Genomic DNA, 20,500 nt, shown 5'->3' on the forward strand with positions numbered 1-20,500 from the left:
AAGAAAATAGCAAGACACAACCGTAAATTTCTGGTGCAGCAAAATGAATATGCATTTTCCAGCAGGTACTTGGGCATGATTCAAATGTCTTTTTGACCCAAAGACATGAACTCAACACTAAACTTTCCACTTCTTCCTTTCCACACAGAATTAAGCATGCAAGCGCAGAGAACAGCCACGGAAAGAAACAGTAAGAAGAAAAATGCAGCAATTTTTATTTGCGTGCAAACACTCCAACAAGCTCTACCAATATGTCATTTACAGACCAAATGCAAGGAATTTGCCCCCCATTACCATCGAATGTCCCCAAACATGAACTTTCTTATAGACGCAAACAAAGCCAATGAACAAAACAGGAGCAATGAAGCGCAGCTTTTCTTATTTCAGACAAGACTTCCGGATATCATCTTAACAGTAATCGCATGCATGACCCTCTTAAAATATTCTAGAGTGAAATTAACAAGTGTGGAATATTTTACAGCTTGTCAAACTTTAAATGCAACAATTTGGAATCCCAAAATTCCCAAAGAAAACTGGAAAAATTCTTTCTCCCTTCCTCGGATAAATTGAAACATTTCCAGCAGCTATGTGTCAACAATTTTGGCCAAATTTGCCCACAGTTCAAATGGTTTACTACTGAATGTCATACAAGACTTAAAACAACATTTTTCATGCATTTCCAAGCATTATTTTCCAGAGAAAAATTCCCAAAAAACAACTGCAAATTCCAGTTTCATTCCCTCGGCAAATCACATAAATTTTCCAGCACTTGGTTGGTCTTAAATCCGAATTTACCTCGGTTGAATCATTGTGTTAAGTACCCAAAACTAACATGCAAGGCTACTTAATGAAATTACTATCATTTCTAGTTCAGATCAAGTTCGGACAGCAACTATAAACATCCACAAATCAAGAAATTCATTCGGCTATTCTCGGATGATCTTGCATGCAGCAGATTTTTTTGTTCATTTTTATTTCTTGCTTAACCGAGCTAATGAGCTGCATGCAAAGCTTAATCATCTTGTCTTAAGTTAGTTAATCACATTTATAAGCTCAGATTGCCTCAGGGAAACAAAATTAAAGCTGCATTTCCATTTCAGTTTCTCGGCAAACCCATTCCTTCCAAATCAGATTTTTCTAATGCTTTGTTTTCATCATCCGGAAGCATAAACTTCACATGCAAGCTCTTAAACTGCTTCATCTACCCATAATTAGCTAGCCTAAGTCTAGAATTTACCTCAGCTGGAAGCTCAGCTCACGCAACAAGAAGCTGCAATGCTTCTTTCTCGGCTAGCTCTCGGACAGCACAGGAATGCAGCCCGCCAACTCCCTCTCTTGCTCAAGCTTGCACGCGGAATGGAATGGAGGATGATCGCAGATGGTTGAGGTTGAAGAAAGGAATAGAAGCTCTAGGCAGTGAGGAAGAGGATGATAAAACTCACACGGTTATCTCTCACACTCACTCGCGAACAATTTAAGAAAGCAACTTGCGCAACTTCCTCCCTTGCTCAAGCTTTTGATCAGACAGGAAAATGGGAAGCTCGGCTCTTCACTCTCGATCGATAATAACAAGGCCAAGAGAGAATGTTGTTGTTGTTTTTTAGGTGTGATAGTGGAGTGGAGATGGGGTGCTGAAATGAAGATGAATCGCGGATGGAGGAGGTTGAGTGTTTTAGAGGGGAAAGGAAATGTGATCCGGCAGAAATAGAATTGTGATTTTTTGATTTTTTGATTTTTTTTTTTTTCATAAATTTTACGTTAAAACTTAAAACTAAAACTAAAACTAAAACGTGAACAAAATTAATATGACAAATAATTAGCAAATAAAAGACAAATAAAAAAGGTAACAACTAAAATGCAGACAATCTAAAACAAAAATCATGAATTAGATGCAACATACAAATTATTTAAAAATTTGGTGTCTACAGTTTGCCCCTCTTTGTTTGAGTTTTGAAAAAACTTGAGACAAAGAAGTAGACACCAAATACTTACCTGTGTTATTCGGCTGCAAAATGATTTGAACGGACAGGAATTTTAAAAACGGGACTGACCCGAACAAGGAATTTAAAACATGATTTAAAACGGGACTGACCCGAATAAGGATTTAAAACGGGACTGGCCCGAACAGGAATTTAAAACGGGACTGGCCCGAACAGGAATTTAAAATGGGACTCACCCGAACAGGAATTTAAAACGGAATTTAAAACGGGACTCACCCGAACAGGAATTTAAAACGGAATTTAAAACGGGACTGACCCGAATAAGGATTTAAAAACGGGACGCACGCTAGTGGGACTGACCCACGGCTAGTGGCGATGTAAAATGAAATGCACACTAGAGGGACTGACCCACGGCTAGTGGCGATGAAAAATGCAATGCACACTAGTGGGACTAACCCACGGCTAGTGGCTAAGTAAATGAAAATGCTCACTAGTGGGACTGACCCACGGCTAGTGGCTAAGTAAATGAAAATGCTCACTAGTGGGACTGACCCACGGCTAGTGGCGATGAAAAATGCAATGCACACTAGTGGAACTAACCCACGGCTAGTGGCTAAGTAAATGAAAATGCTCACTAGTGGGACTGACCCACGGCTAGTGGCTAAGTAAATGAAAATGCTCACTAGTGGGACTGACCCACGGCTAGTGGCGATGAAAAATGCAATGCACACTAGTGGGACTAACCCACGGCTAGTGGCTAAGTAAATGAAAATGCTCACTAGTGGGACTGACCCACGGCTAGTGGCGATGAAAAATGAAATGCACACTAGTGGGACTAACCCTCGGCTAGCGGCAATAAAAATGCAATGCACACTAGTGGGACTAACCCACGGCTAGCGGCGATGAAAAATGAAATGCACACTAGTGGGACTAACCCTCGGCTAGCGGCAATAAAAATGCAATGCACACTAGTGGGACTAACCCACGGCTAGTGGCTAAGTAAATGAAAATGCTCACTAGTGGGACTGACCCACGGCTAGTGGCGATGAAAAATGCAATGCACACTAGTGGGACTGACCCACGGCTAGCGGCAATAAAAATGCAATGCACACTAGTGGGACTAACCCACGGCTAGCGGCGATGAAAAATGAAATGCACACTAGTGGGACTGACCCTCGGCTAGTGGCTAAGTAAATGAAAATGCTCACTAGTGGGACTGACCCACGGCTAGTGGCTAAGTAAATGAAAATGCTCACTAGTGGGACTGACCCACGGCTAGTGGTGATGAAAAATGCAATGCACACTAGTGGGACTAACCCACGGCTAGTGGCTAAGTAAATGAAAATGCTCACTAGTGGGACTGACCCACGGCTAGTGGCTAAGTAAATGAAAATGCTCACTAGTGGGACTGACCCACGGCTAGTGGCGATGAAAAATGCAATGCACACTAGTGGGACTAACCCACGGCTAGTGGCTAAATAAATGAAAATGCTCACTAGTGGGACTGACCCACGGCTAGTGGCTAAGTAAATGAAAATGCTCACTAGTGGGACTGACCCACGGCTAGTGGCGATGAAAAATGAAATGCACACTAGTGGGACTAACCCTCGGCTAGCGGCAATAAAAATGCAATGCACACTAGTGGGACTAACCCACGGCTAGCGGCGATGAAAAATGAAATGCACACTAGTGGGACTAACCCTCGGCTAGCGGCAATAAAAATGCAATGCACACTAGTGGGACTAACCCACGGCTAGTGGCTAAGTAAATGAAAATGCTCACTAGTGGGACTGACCCACGGCTAGTGGCGATGAAAAATGCAATGCACACTTGTGGGACTGACCCACGGCTAGCGGCAATAAAAATGCAATGCACACTAGTGGGACTAACCCACGGCTAGCGGCGATGAAAAATGAAATGCACACTAGTGGGACTGACCCTCGGCTAGTGGCTAAGTAAATGAAAATGCTCACTAGTGGGACTGACCCACGGCTAGTGGCTAAGTAAATGAAAATGCTCACTAGTGGGACTGACCCACGGCTAGTGGCTAAGTAAATGAAAATGCTCACTAGTGGGACTGACCCACGGCTAGTGGCGATGAAAAATGCAATGCACACTAGTGGGACTAACCCACGGCTAGTGGCTAAGTAAATGAAAATGCTCACTAGTGGGACTGACCCACGGCTAGTGGCGATGAAAAATGCAATGCACACTAGTGGGACTAACCCACGGCTAGTGGCTAAGTAAATGAAAATGCTCACTAGTGGGACTGACCCACGGCTAGTGGCTAAGTAAATGAAAATGCTCACTAGTGGGACTGACCCACGGCTAGTGGCGATGAAAAATGAAATGCACACTAGTGGGACTAACCCACGGCTAGCGGCGATGAAAAATGAAATGCACACTAGTGGGACTAACCCTCGGCTAGCGGCAATAAAAATGCAATGCACACTAGTGGGACTAACCCACGGCTAGTGGCTAAGTAAATGAAAATGCTCACTAGTGGGACTGACCCACGGCTAGTGGCGATGAAAAATGCAATGCACACTAGTGGGACTGACCCACGGCTAGCGGCAATAAAAATGCAATGCACACTAGTGGGACTAACCCACGGCTAGCGGCGATGAAAAATGAAATGCACACTAGTGGGACTGACCCTCGGCTAGTGGCTAAGTAAATGAAAATGCTCACTAGTGGGACTGACCCACGGCTAGTGGCTAAGTAAATCAAAATGCTCACTAGTGGGACTGACCCACGGCTAGTGGCGATGAAAAATGAAATGCACACTAGTGGGACTAACCCTCGGCTAGCGGCAATAAAAATGCAATGCACACTAGTGGGACTAACCCACGGCTAGCGGCGATGAAAAATGAAATGCACACTAGTGGGACTAACCCTCGGCTAGCGGCAATAAAAATGCAATGCACACTAGTGGGACTAACCCACGGCTAGTGGCTAAGTAAATGAAAATGCTCACTAGTGGGACTGACCCACGGCTAGTGGCGATGAAAAATGCAATGCACACTAGTGGGACTGACCCACGGCTAGCGGCAATAAAAATGCAATGCACACTAGTGGGACTAACCCACGGCTAGCGGCGATGAAAAATGAAATGCACAGTCCCACGGCTAGTGGCTAAGTAAATGAAAATGCTCACTAGTGGGACTGACCCACGGCTAGTGGCTAAGTAAATGAAAATGCTCACTAGTGAGACTGACCCACGGCTAGTGGCTAAGTAAATGAAAATGCTCACTAGTGGGACTGACCCACGGCTAGTGGCTAAGTAAATGAAAATGCTCACTAGTGGGACTGACCCACGGCTAGTGGCGATGAAAAATGAAATGCACACTAGTGGGACTAACCCTCGGCTAGCGGCAATAAAAATGCAATGCACACTAGTGGGACTAACCCACGGCTAGCGGCGATGAAAAATGAAATGCACACTAGTGGGACTGACCCACGGCTAGTGGCTAAGTAAATGAAAATGCTCACTAGTGGGACTGACCCACGGCTAGTGGCTAAGTAAATGAAAATGCTCACTAGTGGGACTGACCCACGGCTAGTGGCGATGAAAAATGAAATGCACACTAGTGGGACTGACCCACGGCTAGTGGCGATGTAAAATGAAATGCACACTAGTGGGACTGACCCACGGCTAGTGGCAATGTAAAATGAAATGCACACTAGTGGGACTGACCCACGGCTAGTGGCAATGTAAAATGAAATGCTCTTGACAAACGGACAGTGGGATCAAACCCGAGCCTGCCGTGATGAACTTGATTTGATTTTTGATTTTTGTTTGGTGATTTTTCTTTTCTTTCCGCTTTTCTTTTCGACTTTTGAGAATCTTTCCAAAAAATTAATTTGCCCCAGTATGACGGATTTTTGCAACTTGAGTCCATAGTTGATTCTGTATCGCCATGTTGTTGCACCTTTTAATCAAATTTGCTTGCAATATTTTCGATTTGCCTTTGTTCACCAGAGGACTCCTTCCAACACCGATTCCAATGCGAGGTGTGATTGTTTTCGTCCATGCATGGAATTTTCTGCAAAAGAGAAAAAACAAAAGAATTGCCACCATCATTTGATCCGTTTGCCTTTGGAGAATCGTGTAAACATAAGCCTTTTGATGCCTTCGTCAAAGTTGGCCGCGGCATCTGACTTGGTTGGATTTATCACTTCAAATGTCTCTGCTTTTTCAGACTGACCGGGTAAGCATCTTGCCATATTACGAAGCCTTCGTAATTGGCTTGGTTGCGCCTTAGCCCTTTTTAAGAGATAACTGAACCCAAGTATGCTTCGAGTAAACCACGGGGGTTGTCATTTACCACAATTCAATGATAAAAAATGAGGTATGCAAGAAGAATTCACATGTCATGTAAAAATGAATATGCACAAGAATGCACTCACAACTATTTGTGCTTAAATTCTACAAAAAATGCCATGAATGCAAAAAATTTGGTAAAAATGGATTTCCTAAGAATGTATTTGCCAAAGAATGTTTTACAAAACGACACAGCTTTGGCCAAAGGATGCGTATTCGAATCTCTGAATATCCTTGTTCTGGAATTCAATATTGGCAGGGGTATGACAAAAATGAGGAGAAATCCAAATGGACCAAACCACCAGTTGTTCCTCCTTGTGCTTGCTCATTGCAGAAATCCTACCTTGGCGCCCTTTCGGGTTTTCACCAAGGTTGCCCCCACCCCTTTTCTTTTGTTTTGTTTTTGTTTTTTGTTTTTCTCTTTTCCTTTTCTTTTTCTCCTTTTCTTTTGAGGTGCCCTTTCGGGTTTTCACCTAAGGAACAATGGAAAAACTCAACCATAATCGACTCAGGAGTATGAACTGAAGATTGCTGACATCAGTAAAATGCGCTTCCCTTGTAAGATTAGGCGAAGGCATTATGGACATCACTTGCCAGTTGATTAGCAAACTTCCCAATAGAAAATACGGCAAATGACGAAAGCCTGGACTTTGGGCTTTTGAAATGAAGTCAGGTGGGGTGTTTTTCAAGAAAAGTTGAGGCTTGAAAACAAATTTTGATGAGAGGGGTGTGAAATAGCCTGAGATTGCATCATTTTGAAATTATTTCCAATTTTGAATGAAACTGAGGAAAATTTTGCCCCAGTTTGATTGGATTTTCTTTTTTTTGCATTTTCTTCATTGCATTCTTCTTACTTTTGCATTTTTCTTCCAAAACTAGATTTGCCCCAGTGTGGAGTTCTTTTTTCTTCCTTTTCATCTCTCTTTCAAAATAAATTTGCCCCAGTGTGGGGTCATTTCTTTTCCTCAGATCTCTTTCAAAGATAAATTTGCCCCAGTGTGGGGTTTTTCTTTCCTTTCTGATCATTTTCAAAATGAATTTGCCCCAGTGTGGGGTTTGCAATTCTCAGGGGCTGCCAAACGAAAATTATTGTTCTGATAGCTCAAAGGGGATGACTAGGGATGAAATATTTTGATTGGAAAGGAAGATGGCCTGACTTTTGCCTCGTCTCTTGCATGATTTCCTAGAGGGCATTTGCATAATCAAATAAAGAACTTCTTACACACGTCCGAGTTGATAGGCTGAAGGAACGTCTGTCTATCACCTTTGTTAGGACAAGTGCTTCGCTCGGGAGCCCCTTTTGAACGACAAATGACCTTGCCAGTTTGGAACCAAATTCACCTTTGACCTCATCTTGCAATGGCAACTTCGCTTTAGAGCTTTGTCCCTTTTTCAAAGGGCCGCCGGTGGACCTTTTTGGGCCAAGTGTCTTCGACAGCTTCGGTCACAGCACATGGCATTAAACTGCTTTTCATCAATCAGAATCAATCGTTAATGATACTGCTTTAACCAATCAACTTTCTACCTGGCAAGAAAGGGATTTTCCTTATGAAGGAATTTTTAATGAAGGCTTTTCTCGACGAATGGATTTCTCAATGACGGGATTTGAAAGCTTTCTCAAAGAAGGAAAATGAAGGCTTTCTTAATGAAGGGATTTTTCAATGAAGGCTTCATCGGATTCCAGAACAGTGATATTCAAAGGGTCAAATCATTTTATTTTTGGCCACCGAAAGAATTTAGAATGATATTAAAAATGATACTCAACCAATATAAACAAAATGATATCAAACAAGCAAACAAAAACAATGAAAGGATATAATTATGCATGCTATTGACAACACAAGAGCTTGATAAAGTTGTTTTAGTCAAAACTTGAAGCTAACAAAGCTATTTACACAAAACCAGTGAAAACTTTCATAAATTTTTTGGCCAATGACAATCCCCAGATTTACGAAAGTCCCTTCAAGAGGGAAAACACTCGATCATCCAAATTGCGCAAAGCTCCTTTAGGACTTTCAAATTTCGTCTTTGGAGGTGGATGCTTCAAAGGCGCCTTTGTGTTCGGGAAAGGGATTCGTACTTATGCTCGGCCCTTGTTCTGCATTTCTTCTAATCACTATTTCCCCCGCCTCAATCATTTCTTGGACTTTCTGTTTAAGTGCTCTACAACCAGTAGTTGGGTGGCCAGGTGCTCCCGAATGATAGGCACAAGTATACTGTGGATTGTAGTCGGAACGGACGCCATGAGGATAAGTTGGAGGGGGAATTTCGTCGATTTTACCGGCGGCTTTTAATTGTTCATATAATTGGTCCAAAGGCATGCCAAGATTGGTGAATGTTTGAGAACGATTTTGATTGTAGGTTTCAGTATGCTGGGGATAGTTGTAGGTGGGTCTGTTTGGTGGAGGCATTCTTGGATTGAGTGGAGGCCGATGACGGTTTTGGTGAGGATTTGGTTGAGAAATTTGGAAAGGGGCTAAAGGCGATTTGGTGTAGTTAAGGTGAGGTCGAGGACGAGTGGTATTGGTATGGTAAACAGGATGAGGGTTTGGATAATGGGGGTAAGGGTTGGAGTAGGTAGGGTTTTGTCGAAATCTGGGTTTTGGGGTAGGGTTTTGATCCCAAACAAAAGCAGTTTCCCCCTCTTGCTTTTTGAATTGTTGCTTCTTCCCATTACTACTTTGGCTTTGCAAAACTTCCACTTGAGTTTTCAGGGCAGACACATTAACAATCTTTCCAGCTTTCACGAAGTCATCATATTCCTCCAGCTTATTAACAATAGCGGCAAATGAGCATCCAGTCATGCGAAAAATTTCCTCAAAGTATGGGGGATCGTGTGCTTTAATGAAGGTGCGAATGATTTCATCCTCCGTCATTGGTGGCTCAACTTTGGCAGCTATTTTCCTCCATCTCTTGGCATAAGTCTTGTGATCCTCGGAGGGTTTTCTTTTCGTTCCTTCCAATGTGGTTCGCGTCGGAGCCAACTCGTAATTATACTCGTATTGCCTTATAAATGCATTGGACAGGTCCAACCAAGTCTTTATCTCTTCGGGTTTCAGCTTGGAATACCAGTCGAGTGCATCCCCCTCCAGACTTTCTGGGAATAGCCTCAAAGGCAGAGTTTCATCATCTGTTGGCCTACCCAACTTGTTGGCGAACAATCGGAGGTGTGTCTTGGGATTGCCCGTCCCATCATACTTGTTGAATTTCGGGGTTTTAAACCCCTCAGGCAACTGCACATTCGGGAAAAGGCAAAGCTCATGGTAATCCAGGACCCCTTGTTTGTTCCACCCCTGACTCTTCCTCATAAACTCATCAAAACGGTCAAGGCGTTTGAGCAGCTTTATATCAACGGGAGCGGAAGATTCCCCCATTGCCGGCTTGGTTTGAACAGTATGGTCTGGTAGGAATGGCTTAGCAGTAGTGTGACAAAAGGTATGTGGATCAGGTGGCATATTCAAAGTGATTTGGGGTTGGGGACCTTGCATGTGAGTAGGAAAGAGTGAAGGGTTAGGAGGGTAAGTGTATGGCAAACTTATGGTGGGATAGGTGAAAGTTCCTTCGGGTGGAATGATAAAGGGTGGAGTAAAAGTGGTTTGGGTCGTGGGCATGACCAATGATTCTGGCCCCGATTGATTGACGAGTACAAGCTCGGGTTGAACTCCGCTACTGATAAGCTCATCGATTAATTTCTTTTGGGCGGCCATTTCAGTTGCTATCTCACCAAACTTCGTAAGCATCTCGGTCAGCTGGACCCCCAAACTTGTGGTCTCAGGATGGGCAGTAGTAGCAGACCTATCCGACTGTTCCGGTTGTGAACTCATGTTTACACGATTCCTCTGGGCTTGACTACGGGATCGCGTTATGATGGGGCTTCGACGAGAAGCTATGTTTAAATATTACCTGAAAATTTTGAAAAATTGCCTTTAGATTCAACTCTCGCTCAATTATTCCAAAGAAAATAAAGAAAAGGAAAAGAAAAAGGCAAGAGTTAGTAGATATCCAGAAAATTCAGATGCATGTCCTATGGGGGAACCCTTTTTGTGCCAAGGGTAGGCCTAGAATGAGGATGCAATCCTCTGAGGTAGGCACTATACCATACCTGATGGATCCAACCAGCTTATGGAGTGAAAAATAATTTGGGAAAAAAAATTTGGCCCATTAGAATGAGAAGAGACGTTTGTCAAAATGAGGACCTCGTCCGAAGGGATTGATCACTTTTGATCGATACAAGAACTTGCAAAAACGCACGGGTTTGACCTTGACGAACTTCCTATCGAAGAGATTGGAATTCGTCTTGACAAACTTTTCTCAGTGAAGCACGGGTCAAAACTCCAACTGATCAAATGGCTGGGTGCAATGGATGCTTTTCTCAAAATCGAATAGGTTTTCCATTTTGAAATTCGACGTTGAAACCCTAATTGGTCAAATGAAATTGACAATTCATTAAAAATCGACCGGATTACCCTAAAAAGGGAAACAGGTCAAACGAATCGAATGAAATTAATTTATCCAAAATTAATCAGATCACCCTAAAAAGGGTAAATTGATCAAATAGATTGAACGAAACTTGATTTATTCAAAATCGGCTCGGTTGCCCTAAAATGGGTAAATTGGCCAAATGAATGATTTATTCAAAAATCGGCCGAATGACCCTAAGAAGGGAAAATCGGTCAAATGAATTGACGATTTATTCAAAATCAACCAGGTGACCCTAAAAAGGGTAAATTGGTCAAATGAATTGATGATTTATTGAATGAATTGGCAAAATGGATTGGTTGAATTGTCCGGCCATTGGTTATTTCAAAATTATTAAGGTGCATTAGTCTATGACCTTCTAAAAATCAAATTTTGGCCTCAATTTATTTATCGTCTCAATAGGAGGAATCATTTGTGAATTTCTTCAAATTAATGTCCTTCATGCAAGGGACTTTTACCAATCTTGATAAAATGGCCAAAAAGTGATTATTAGATGCTCATATTCCAAAGATCACTCTATGAAAATGATCGGATCCTACCTTACCTTGTGCACTACCCCTTTGGATGGTACAAAAATGTAAACGTGCAAGTCTCACTGGATTAAGTATCCGAGACACAAGGTGGCTTATTCCTAAACACGGGATTCCCTATGTGGCATTCCCTTTCTATGGTTTATGCATGATGCCATTTATTAAAGCGATGTAAAACATGCAATTTAAAATGAAATCATGACATAAAAGGACCTTTTATACGCCAAGGTAGGCTTAGAATGCCATGCAATTATTAATCTATGAATGCAATACCAAAAATCTTTAAACGTGCAATAACCTATCTACGAGGGTAGGTTCTAAAAGAAGGTCATGCCAGACCTCTTATTTGCTAGGGTTTGTGAATGCAATGGGGACACAAAATCAAGAAAAGTTAGTTCACATAACACATTGTAATAACAAGATAAAGCAATCAAAGAAATAAAGCAGTAAAAAGAAAAAAAGGGGTTGGACCCCTCCCCTCGTGAATAGTGTCCCTAGCTTAGGAGAAGGCCGACTCTACCCTAGGCAAGCTATCATGGATGCATGAGGTTGGGGTTCGCTAATGCATCTAGACTCGATAAGCTCAGGTCCCCGAGCCTTCAGACTTAGAAACCAAGGGTCATCAATCCCAAGGTTCTTTGTCGGTGGCTCGAGCGATTCCCCAGACATTGCTACGCACACGTCGTGTCACGGCCACATGTCTGAGTGAATCTATCAAAAATCCTTAATCTTCGACTAAAAACTAAAGGCTATTAACCCAAAGCTTAAAGCGGAAGATTAAGTGACCCCTTGGATCGTGCTACGCACACGTCGTGTCACCGTCACACGTCCAAGTGAGTCGCCTAAAATCCTAATAGGGTGGAGTGGCGTGACAAGCCACTAAAAGAAAAATAAATGAGGGGTTAAAAATTAAAGCGTATGCACGTATGCTAGTGCTCGTTTGGAGGGGAGGGATCAAGAACCAACGTGAGGCTCTAAGGTAGAATCCCCTCCCAAATGCAATGCAAAGCGCGGAATCACATAAATCATCCATCCATCGAAACAATCGTAGGCGAATGTATGAGGAAGTGAGTTGATACGCGAAATGAAAAAAAATCCTAAAAAGGAAAAAAAAATGCAACCCTAAACATCCAATGTGATAAACGAAAAAGGTTAAAAGCAGAAAAGAATTTGACTAAATCGATTGCTCGGACTCTCAACGTCCCCAGTGGAGTCGCCAACTGTCGCGCCCCATTTTTTGATAAAATGAATAAATGGTTTAAAATGTATTTTTCGATTCAATTTGTGATTGGAAAATGAATTGTGATTTAAAAGAAAAATGGGTCTAAATGGGGGTTTGAGAATGCGACGATTTGACCCAAAATTATAGTTTAAAAAGGGTTTTTAAAACTAAATACGGAGTCGCCACTTGGTAATGAGTTAAGGTGTACCAAGTCACCTAAAAAATGTATTTTTTAAAAAAATAGGAAAAAGTAGTGAGAAACCCTTTTTAAACGACTCCTAGTCTACGTAAACCAAAGAAAAAGGTTCGGGAGTCACATTTGACAAAGGGGAAGGCAAGGATAAAATCCAAGGCACCCCTTTGACCTAGCCAAGGCTAGTTGCATGATTTAATCAAAGATTTTCTTGTTTTAACCAAAGAATTTATTACATTTGGATGCACTACATGAATGCAAACCCTAGACCTAGGGGTATTGGGGGAAATTTCTCTTCAAAGGTTGAGTGGTACCAATCACATTAATTGTGAAGCCCAATAACGATCCTTTGAAGAAGTCACGAATAATGCGAGTGGGATGCAAATGAATGGAATGCATGTATGCAATGTGAGGACATGAGTTTGAAAAAGTAATAATAAACAATAAAAAATGTAAAGGAAAATGTGCACGTGAGTGGGCAAGGTACGGTATGTGAAATGATAATATGAAGTGCATGTGTGCAAGTGATGATAAAAGTGTTCGTGTGCAAGTGAAGAAACACAAAGGTGCTCGTGTGCAAAATGGGAGGAAAAATGAAAGTGTGATGAGGGTATAAAATGGTAGAGTGGATTTAAAAATGCATGAGCCTAGGGAATTCATGCACATTGGGTACGGGGAGACCTAAATCGTGACTCAATTTGCCCTTTTATAGAGGGAATACAAGCGTGCTAAGGCTTATAAAAAGCCACACTCGTCTATATCCCATATTTAAGGGGACTCTCAAGCAAATGAACCCCTATAAACTAGCATGAAATGCAAAACCTAAATTGAGAGGGAAGGGATTAGAGGGGCATGCGAAATGATAAAACTAAGAAAAATGCATGACATGTAATGAACATGCAAACATGTACTAACGAGGGGAAATTCCTAAGAGTCTAGCGTTGGACTAGCCCATTCTATGAATTCCGACTAGCGTTGGACTAGTGGAAACGTTCATTCATTCATCACATTCTTTCATGGCCATGGAAAGCGAGTAGACATGCCAAACACTCGTAAACACATAGCACATAACACTTAGCATGCTCGACTAGATGCAAGGCCCTAATAAAGCAAATTAACACGTAACAACTAAGCATGCAAGACACATAAGACAATTAAAGCCCTAACTATTACATTTGCTAGCTAGGCACACGTCTTCGATAGGTCTTCATTGAATGCTCCTCCAAGCCCTATCTATTACAAGCCAAGAGGTGTACACATACCCCATAAAGAATAACTTACTAAAAGCAAGAGTAAATAAAGTAAAGGAGCTAAAGACAGGCAAGGAAAGCAAATTAATCATGCAAATTCACACATAACACATAGGAGCACGTAGAGTCAAATAAAGTAAGAAATAAATGATTAGATATACCTCCCCTTCGATGGTAATCAAATGAAGTGAAAATGGCTTCAAAACAATAAAAAGGTCAAGGTACCACTTTATTTGGGAAAATTAAAGAAAACATACAAACACGGGCTCACATGGTCATAAAGCTCTTAAATTCATGCATGAAGTGCAATTTAAACAAAGCATGGTAATTATTTGAAGCAAACAAGCAATAAAACTTGCAAAATTAAAGCTGCCAAGGACCAAATTGAGGACATTATTCAATTGGTTGGGTCATAGTGAAACAAGGAGAAACTTGAGGGATTAAATTGATTAAGTATTCCAATTACTTGGGCCATAGTGAGTCAAAAGGGGACTTGGGGGCCGAAGTGCAATTTTTCTTTTGGTTTTTCATGCAGCTCATGCAACTCACGTAAGAAAATCTATTTCTGCAACATTTTCTCTTATGCTTGCTCAAACGAAACCCAACTCAAACTCACATCTTATTTCCAAAAATCAGATTTCAAGTTCACATACATAGCTTTAACTAAGCTGCAAACTATGTCATTACCATCACCTCAACAGGTAGAAAACTTAGAAGGAAAAAACATGCAAGTTCTATGCAATAGCCATGAAACAAGTTTCTGCAATTACTTCACATACTCTAGCAACCGAAGACTGCTGCACTTTCTTCTCAAGCTCAAGCTTCTTAATCACAACCGTGATCAAATTTTCCAAACCAACCAATTTCATTCAGACCCAACAAACAGAAAACTTAGCAACTTTATTCAGACAAACAGAAAAAATAGCAACTTCATTCAAACAGAAAAATTAGCAAAACATCAAAGGTTTGAAACTTCAGCAAACAAATCTTTTGAGCTTAGGCAGTTCGCATGGAAGCTGCGCTCAAGCATTTCGAATCACAAACCCATGCTCAAAATCCTGTTAAGCTTCTCATGCATACAAACTACAACTTTCGGTCAAGGCTGGAATTACTATCTAACAAAAACAGCAAAGTTTGGAAACGCAATGGAAGAAAATAGCAAGACACAACCGTAAATTTCTGGTGCAGCAAAATGAATATGCATTTTCCAGCAGGTACTTGGGCATGATTCAAATGTCTTTTTGACCCAAAGACATGAACTCAACACTAAACTTTCCACTTCTTCCTTTCCACACAGAATTAAGCATGCAAGCGCAGAGAACAGCCACGGAAAGAAACAGTAAGAAGAAAAATGCAGCAATTTTTATTTGCGTGCAAACACTCCAACAAGCTCTACCAATATGTCATTTACAGACCAAATGCAAGGAATTTGCCCCCCATTACCATCGAATGTCCCCAAACATGAACTTTCTTATAGACGCAAACAAAGCCAATGAACAAAACAGGAGCAATGAAGCGCAGCTTTTCTTATTTCAGACAAGACTTCCGGATATCATCTTAACAGTAATCGCATGCATGACCCTCTTAAAATATTCTAGAGTGAAATTAACAAGTGTGGAATATTTTACAGCTTGTCAAACTTTAAATGCAACAATTTGGAATCCCAAAATTCCCAAAGAAAACTGGAAAAATTCTTTCTCCCTTCCTCGGATAAATTGAAACATTTCCAGCAGGTATGTGTCAACAATTTTGGCCAAATTTGCCCACAGTTCAAATGGTTTACTACTGAATGTCATACAAGACTTAAAACAACATTTTTCATGCATTTCCAAGCATTATTTTCCAGAGAAAAAATTCCCAAAAAACAACTGCAAATTCCAGTTTCACTCCCTCGGCAAATCACATAAATTTTCCAGCACTTGGTTGGTCTTAAATCCGAATTTACCTCGGTTGAATCATTGTGTTAAGTACCCAAAACTAACATGCAAGGCTACTTAATGAAATTACTATCATTTCTAGTTCAGATCAAGTTCGGACAGCAACTATAAACATCCACAAATCCAGAAATTCATTCGGCTATTCTCGGATGATCTTGCATGCAGCAGATTTTTTTGTTCATTTTTATTTCTTGCTTAACCGAGCTAATGAGCTGCATGCAAAGCTTAATCATCTTGTCTTAAGTTAGTTAATCACATTTATAAGCTCAGATTGCCTCAGGGAAACAAAATTAAAGCTGCATTTCCATTTCAGTTTCTCGGCAAACCCATTCCTTCCAAATCAGATTTTTCTAATGCTTTGTTTTCATCATCCGGAAGCATAAACTTCACATGCAAGCTCTTAAACTGCTTCATCTACCCATAATTAGCTAGCCTAAGTCTAGAATTTACCTCAGCTGGAAGCTCAGCTCACGCAACAAGAAGCTGCAATGCTTCTTTCTCGGCTAGCTCTCGGACAGCACAGGAATGCAGCCCGCCAACTCCCTCTCTTGCTCAAGCTTGCACGCGGAATGGAATGGAGGATGATCGCAGATGGTTGAGGTTGAAGAAAGGAATAGAAGCTCTAGGCAGTGAGGAAGAGGATGATAAAACTCACACGGTTATCTCTCACACTCACTCGCGAACAATTTAAGAAAGCAACTTGCGCAACTTCCTCCCTTGCTCAAGCTTTTGATCAGACAGGAAAATGGGAAGCTCGGCTCTTCACTCTCGGTCGATAATAACAAGGCCAAGAGAGAATGTTGTTGTTGTTTTTTAGGTGTGATAGTGGAGTGGAGATGGGGTGCTGAAATGAAGATGAATCGCAGATGGAGGAGGTTGAGTGTTTTAGAGGGGAAAGGAAATGTGATCCGGCAGAAATGGAATTGTGATTTTTTGATTTTTTTTTTTTTTTTTTTTCATAAATTTTACATTAAAACTTAAAACTAAAACTAAAACTAAAACGTGAACAAAATTAATATGACAAATAATTAGCAAATAAAAGACAAATAAAAAAGGTAACAACTAAAATGCAGACAATCTAAAACAAAAATCATGAATTAGATGCAACATACAAATTATTTAAAAATTTGGTGTCTACAGATATGAGGACCCGTAAAATTCCTTATAGTTTTTCTTAAAAATACCCTTTTATTTGGAAATTATTACTTTATAATGGCCCTACTACCCAATCACCCCACAATAAGTGCAAATGAATATAGAATTAAGGGTTTTTCCTTTTCGTTTTCAAGTTAGTGCGAATTAGGATTTTTACGCCTATCCTTGGTGTGACTATCCGGTACGGAGTGTGGATCAAATTTGGTGATTAAGAGTGAGTTTTAGATGATATTAAGTGTGTGATTAGAAGTGGTAATAATAAGTTAGTGAATTATAAGTTAAAACCCTAGTATACGCGATTTAAGGAAAAACGGGTTGAACCGACGGGTACCGTTCACTACTGATTGAACACCCCACTTGACTACCACTTTCTTATCATAAAATATCCTTGATATTAGTGCAAAATATCAGCCCTTAAACCAGCTCAAGTCAGCCGAAATTGTGGACCAAAATAAGGGAGAAAAGGAAAAAAATTGACTTCCAATCCAAGGGTGACATTTGTCCACTTTGACCCAAATCAATTCCTATCCTTTTAACCTTCTTGAAGCTTCAATTGCACTTTATTTCAGCCTCCATTTCTGCCATATGAACCGTGAGAAAGAGAGGGAAAAGCCAAGAGAAAGAAACCATAATCCATCTTGAGTTTGATCCACTTAAGTGAGAAAACAAGAAATCTAAACCGATTAATCAATAGTTTGAGAGCTTGGGAAGCTTAAGGAACCAAAAATTTCAAGGAGTAGTGGAGGATCACTCTTGTAAGGCCTTGTCTTGAGGTATAATGGCTGATCACCCTTTCTTTTCCATTAGTCATGATTCAGTTGGGTATTAATGTTAGAATTGTGCTTGTGATGCTTGTTTGAAATGGTTTTGATGATTGGAGGGATGAATTTTGAGATAGGGTTTTGATTTATTCACTTATAATTCTTGTTGGTTAGGTGTTATATGGTGTATATATATGGTATATAATCTTGTAAGGAGAAAGTAGTGGTAGTTTTAAGGTAAAAATGTGAATTATAGCTTGACTATAACAAAAGTCCAGATTTCTGGAAATTCAAGTTTCAGTTCTGCCTGGTTCCAGTTCATCATGTTAGAGGCCGAATTAGACTTAGTATAAAACATGAAAGTTGTAGATAATGATGTTTTATAGTTTCCTGAAAAATTTCAGCTCAATCGGAGCAACGTAGCCTATGAAAAGAGAAAAATACCCCTGACTCTCATAGGTTTGGACCAGTGGACATTTGCAACGTTTCACCAAACTGATCGTATCGTTTTACCTTGATACATACTGAACTAGCTTTTACCCAAAACACTAAATTTGTAGTGCTATGTCTTAGCTTTCCAACACCCCTGGAATCACCTCGTTTGGACTTCGGTAGCCTGAGTTATGGTTGTTTACGTATAGTGCGGTTAACTAGCCCGAGCGTGAGATTCTGTAATTTGACATTTTGACTTAGATACACTGCAAACTGGACTGAGTGGTCTTCATCAAAGTTGTAGGCCTTTTCTTAGCTTCGAAACGGTATAAATTTCACCCCAATACGATAAGCGTAGCTTCGGTTGTGTCCGTTACGCAAAACAACGTCAAATCTGTCTTTTGTTTCTTGACTCAAACTTTATTTCCGCACATGTTCCTGCTTGATTTTGTACTTGTATGACTTGGAGCCTATGGAATGGCTATTGAAATGAGATGATTTTGTGTATGACTTTGGGATTGATTGAGGAAAAGAATGAAGCCATAAATGGCTGGAAAATAAGAAAATACAAAGGGCATGCTGCCCAAATTTACGCTCGAAAAATAGGTCGATATACTTGTGACTTGAGTAAGGCTTGAGAGCGAATACCACGTGAACCATCTAGGGTATTTACGTTTTCTTTTCCATTTCGACTCAAATAGCGATTTTAAAGTTTTACGAGTAAGCATAAGTTTTACAAATATTTTACTTATGTCCTTTGGTTTAAATGTACTCTTTTCACTACCAAAACCATATTTATACTTTGTACTAGTACGTATTCGAATTTTCTTTGAATCACTTACATCTTTGATAGTTGAAGCATAATGTGTTCTTTTGATTATATTAGGATTCCTTGGTGATTAAGGGTAATAACCGGAAGAACACTTTGGACGTTATTTTGCTTAAATAGGTGAGTGTTCCTTGTTTGCTATATGTTCCTTGACTTCATGGCTTGTGTTATTGTTTGATAATGTGTTAAGTGCTTTCAAGGAGTTCCAAAACGAGTTTTCTAGGCGAGTGTGTACTTTATCGCGCTCGACCTAAATGAAATGTGAAATTTTCAATGATTTAATGATTGAACGTTACGTGTGCATGATGTAAGCCTTTCGGCTGAACTGGACCCTGTCCTTCGTTACCGATCGACTCGAGCCAGAAGCGGAATCGATCGGGCGATATGGTGACCCTGGGTGTGAACGTTTGGAATACTCGAGTATTATCTTGTTGTCGGGTGGAGCCTGGCCAACGTTCAGGAGAGGGTGAATGAAATGAATGAACGAACGAGGGTTTTACTTACAAAAATGCATTTTTAAATGATTGGAGGAATAAGGGGAATGTCAGGAGAACGAACGAACGAACGAACGAATAGCTCCCTGTGAGCCCGTATCCTTTTAATGAATGTGTTATTATCGCTTTCCATTGTAAATGTTTCTTGAACTATTGATACTCTATGATTAATGCATTGGATTGATTATTTGATTATGTGTTCGGAACCTCACTGAGTTTTTAACTCATTCCTTTAGTTTTGTTTTCCTTAACAGGGGACGGCGAGCAGGACGAGAGTTCTGTATAGACTAGCCTAGTCTAGTTCTTTGATTCTGTAATGGTTCTCGCTCTAGTGCTTGGCACGGGTTGGATGTATGGCGAATTGAGAACCTTTGTATATTCGATATTTGTACTCCCTTTTGAGATAGAAATGTATATAAGTTTCGCTTTAAGTTTTGGATTGTTATTTCGGTTGATATTGTGGTTTTATTTCGGATTTGATTGAGGTACGACTGAGTCCCGGCGAGAGCTGGGCAGGCGGTCCGCCGAACCCTTTGATTCACCTTAGGGGAAGGTGGGGCTGTCACAACCAAACTTGGTGCCATTCCGAGTCCATTTCGATGTTCAACCAACGTCCCAAAGTTAGCGATTTAAATCTTGAAAATTGACTCAACAGTCTCATTTTTCAGCAACTTTGAGCCGCCATATCTTAGTGCTCAGAATTCCAATTTTTGTTCCGCTTATTTTGATTGCAACTCTAATTGAGTTTCAAATCTGAGAGGCTAGTTCAAATTTTGTGAATTTCGCCGAATTTCCAAAGTTGGCGAAAAACCAACCTCAAAACTGTCTCGCAAATCTAAAACAGTAAGTTTGAGCCAATTTTTGAATGCTTTCTGTTGGGAATCATGGGAAAGTGTATTTTAGAAACTTTTAGTACTTTGGAAGAAGTTTCCAATGGTACAAAATTTTCCAATT

Source organism: Coffea arabica, chromosome 3e (genome assembly GCF_036785885.1).
Source record: "Coffea arabica cultivar ET-39 chromosome 3e, Coffea Arabica ET-39 HiFi, whole genome shotgun sequence".
Taxonomy (NCBI): Eukaryota; Viridiplantae; Streptophyta; class Magnoliopsida; order Gentianales; family Rubiaceae; genus Coffea; species Coffea arabica.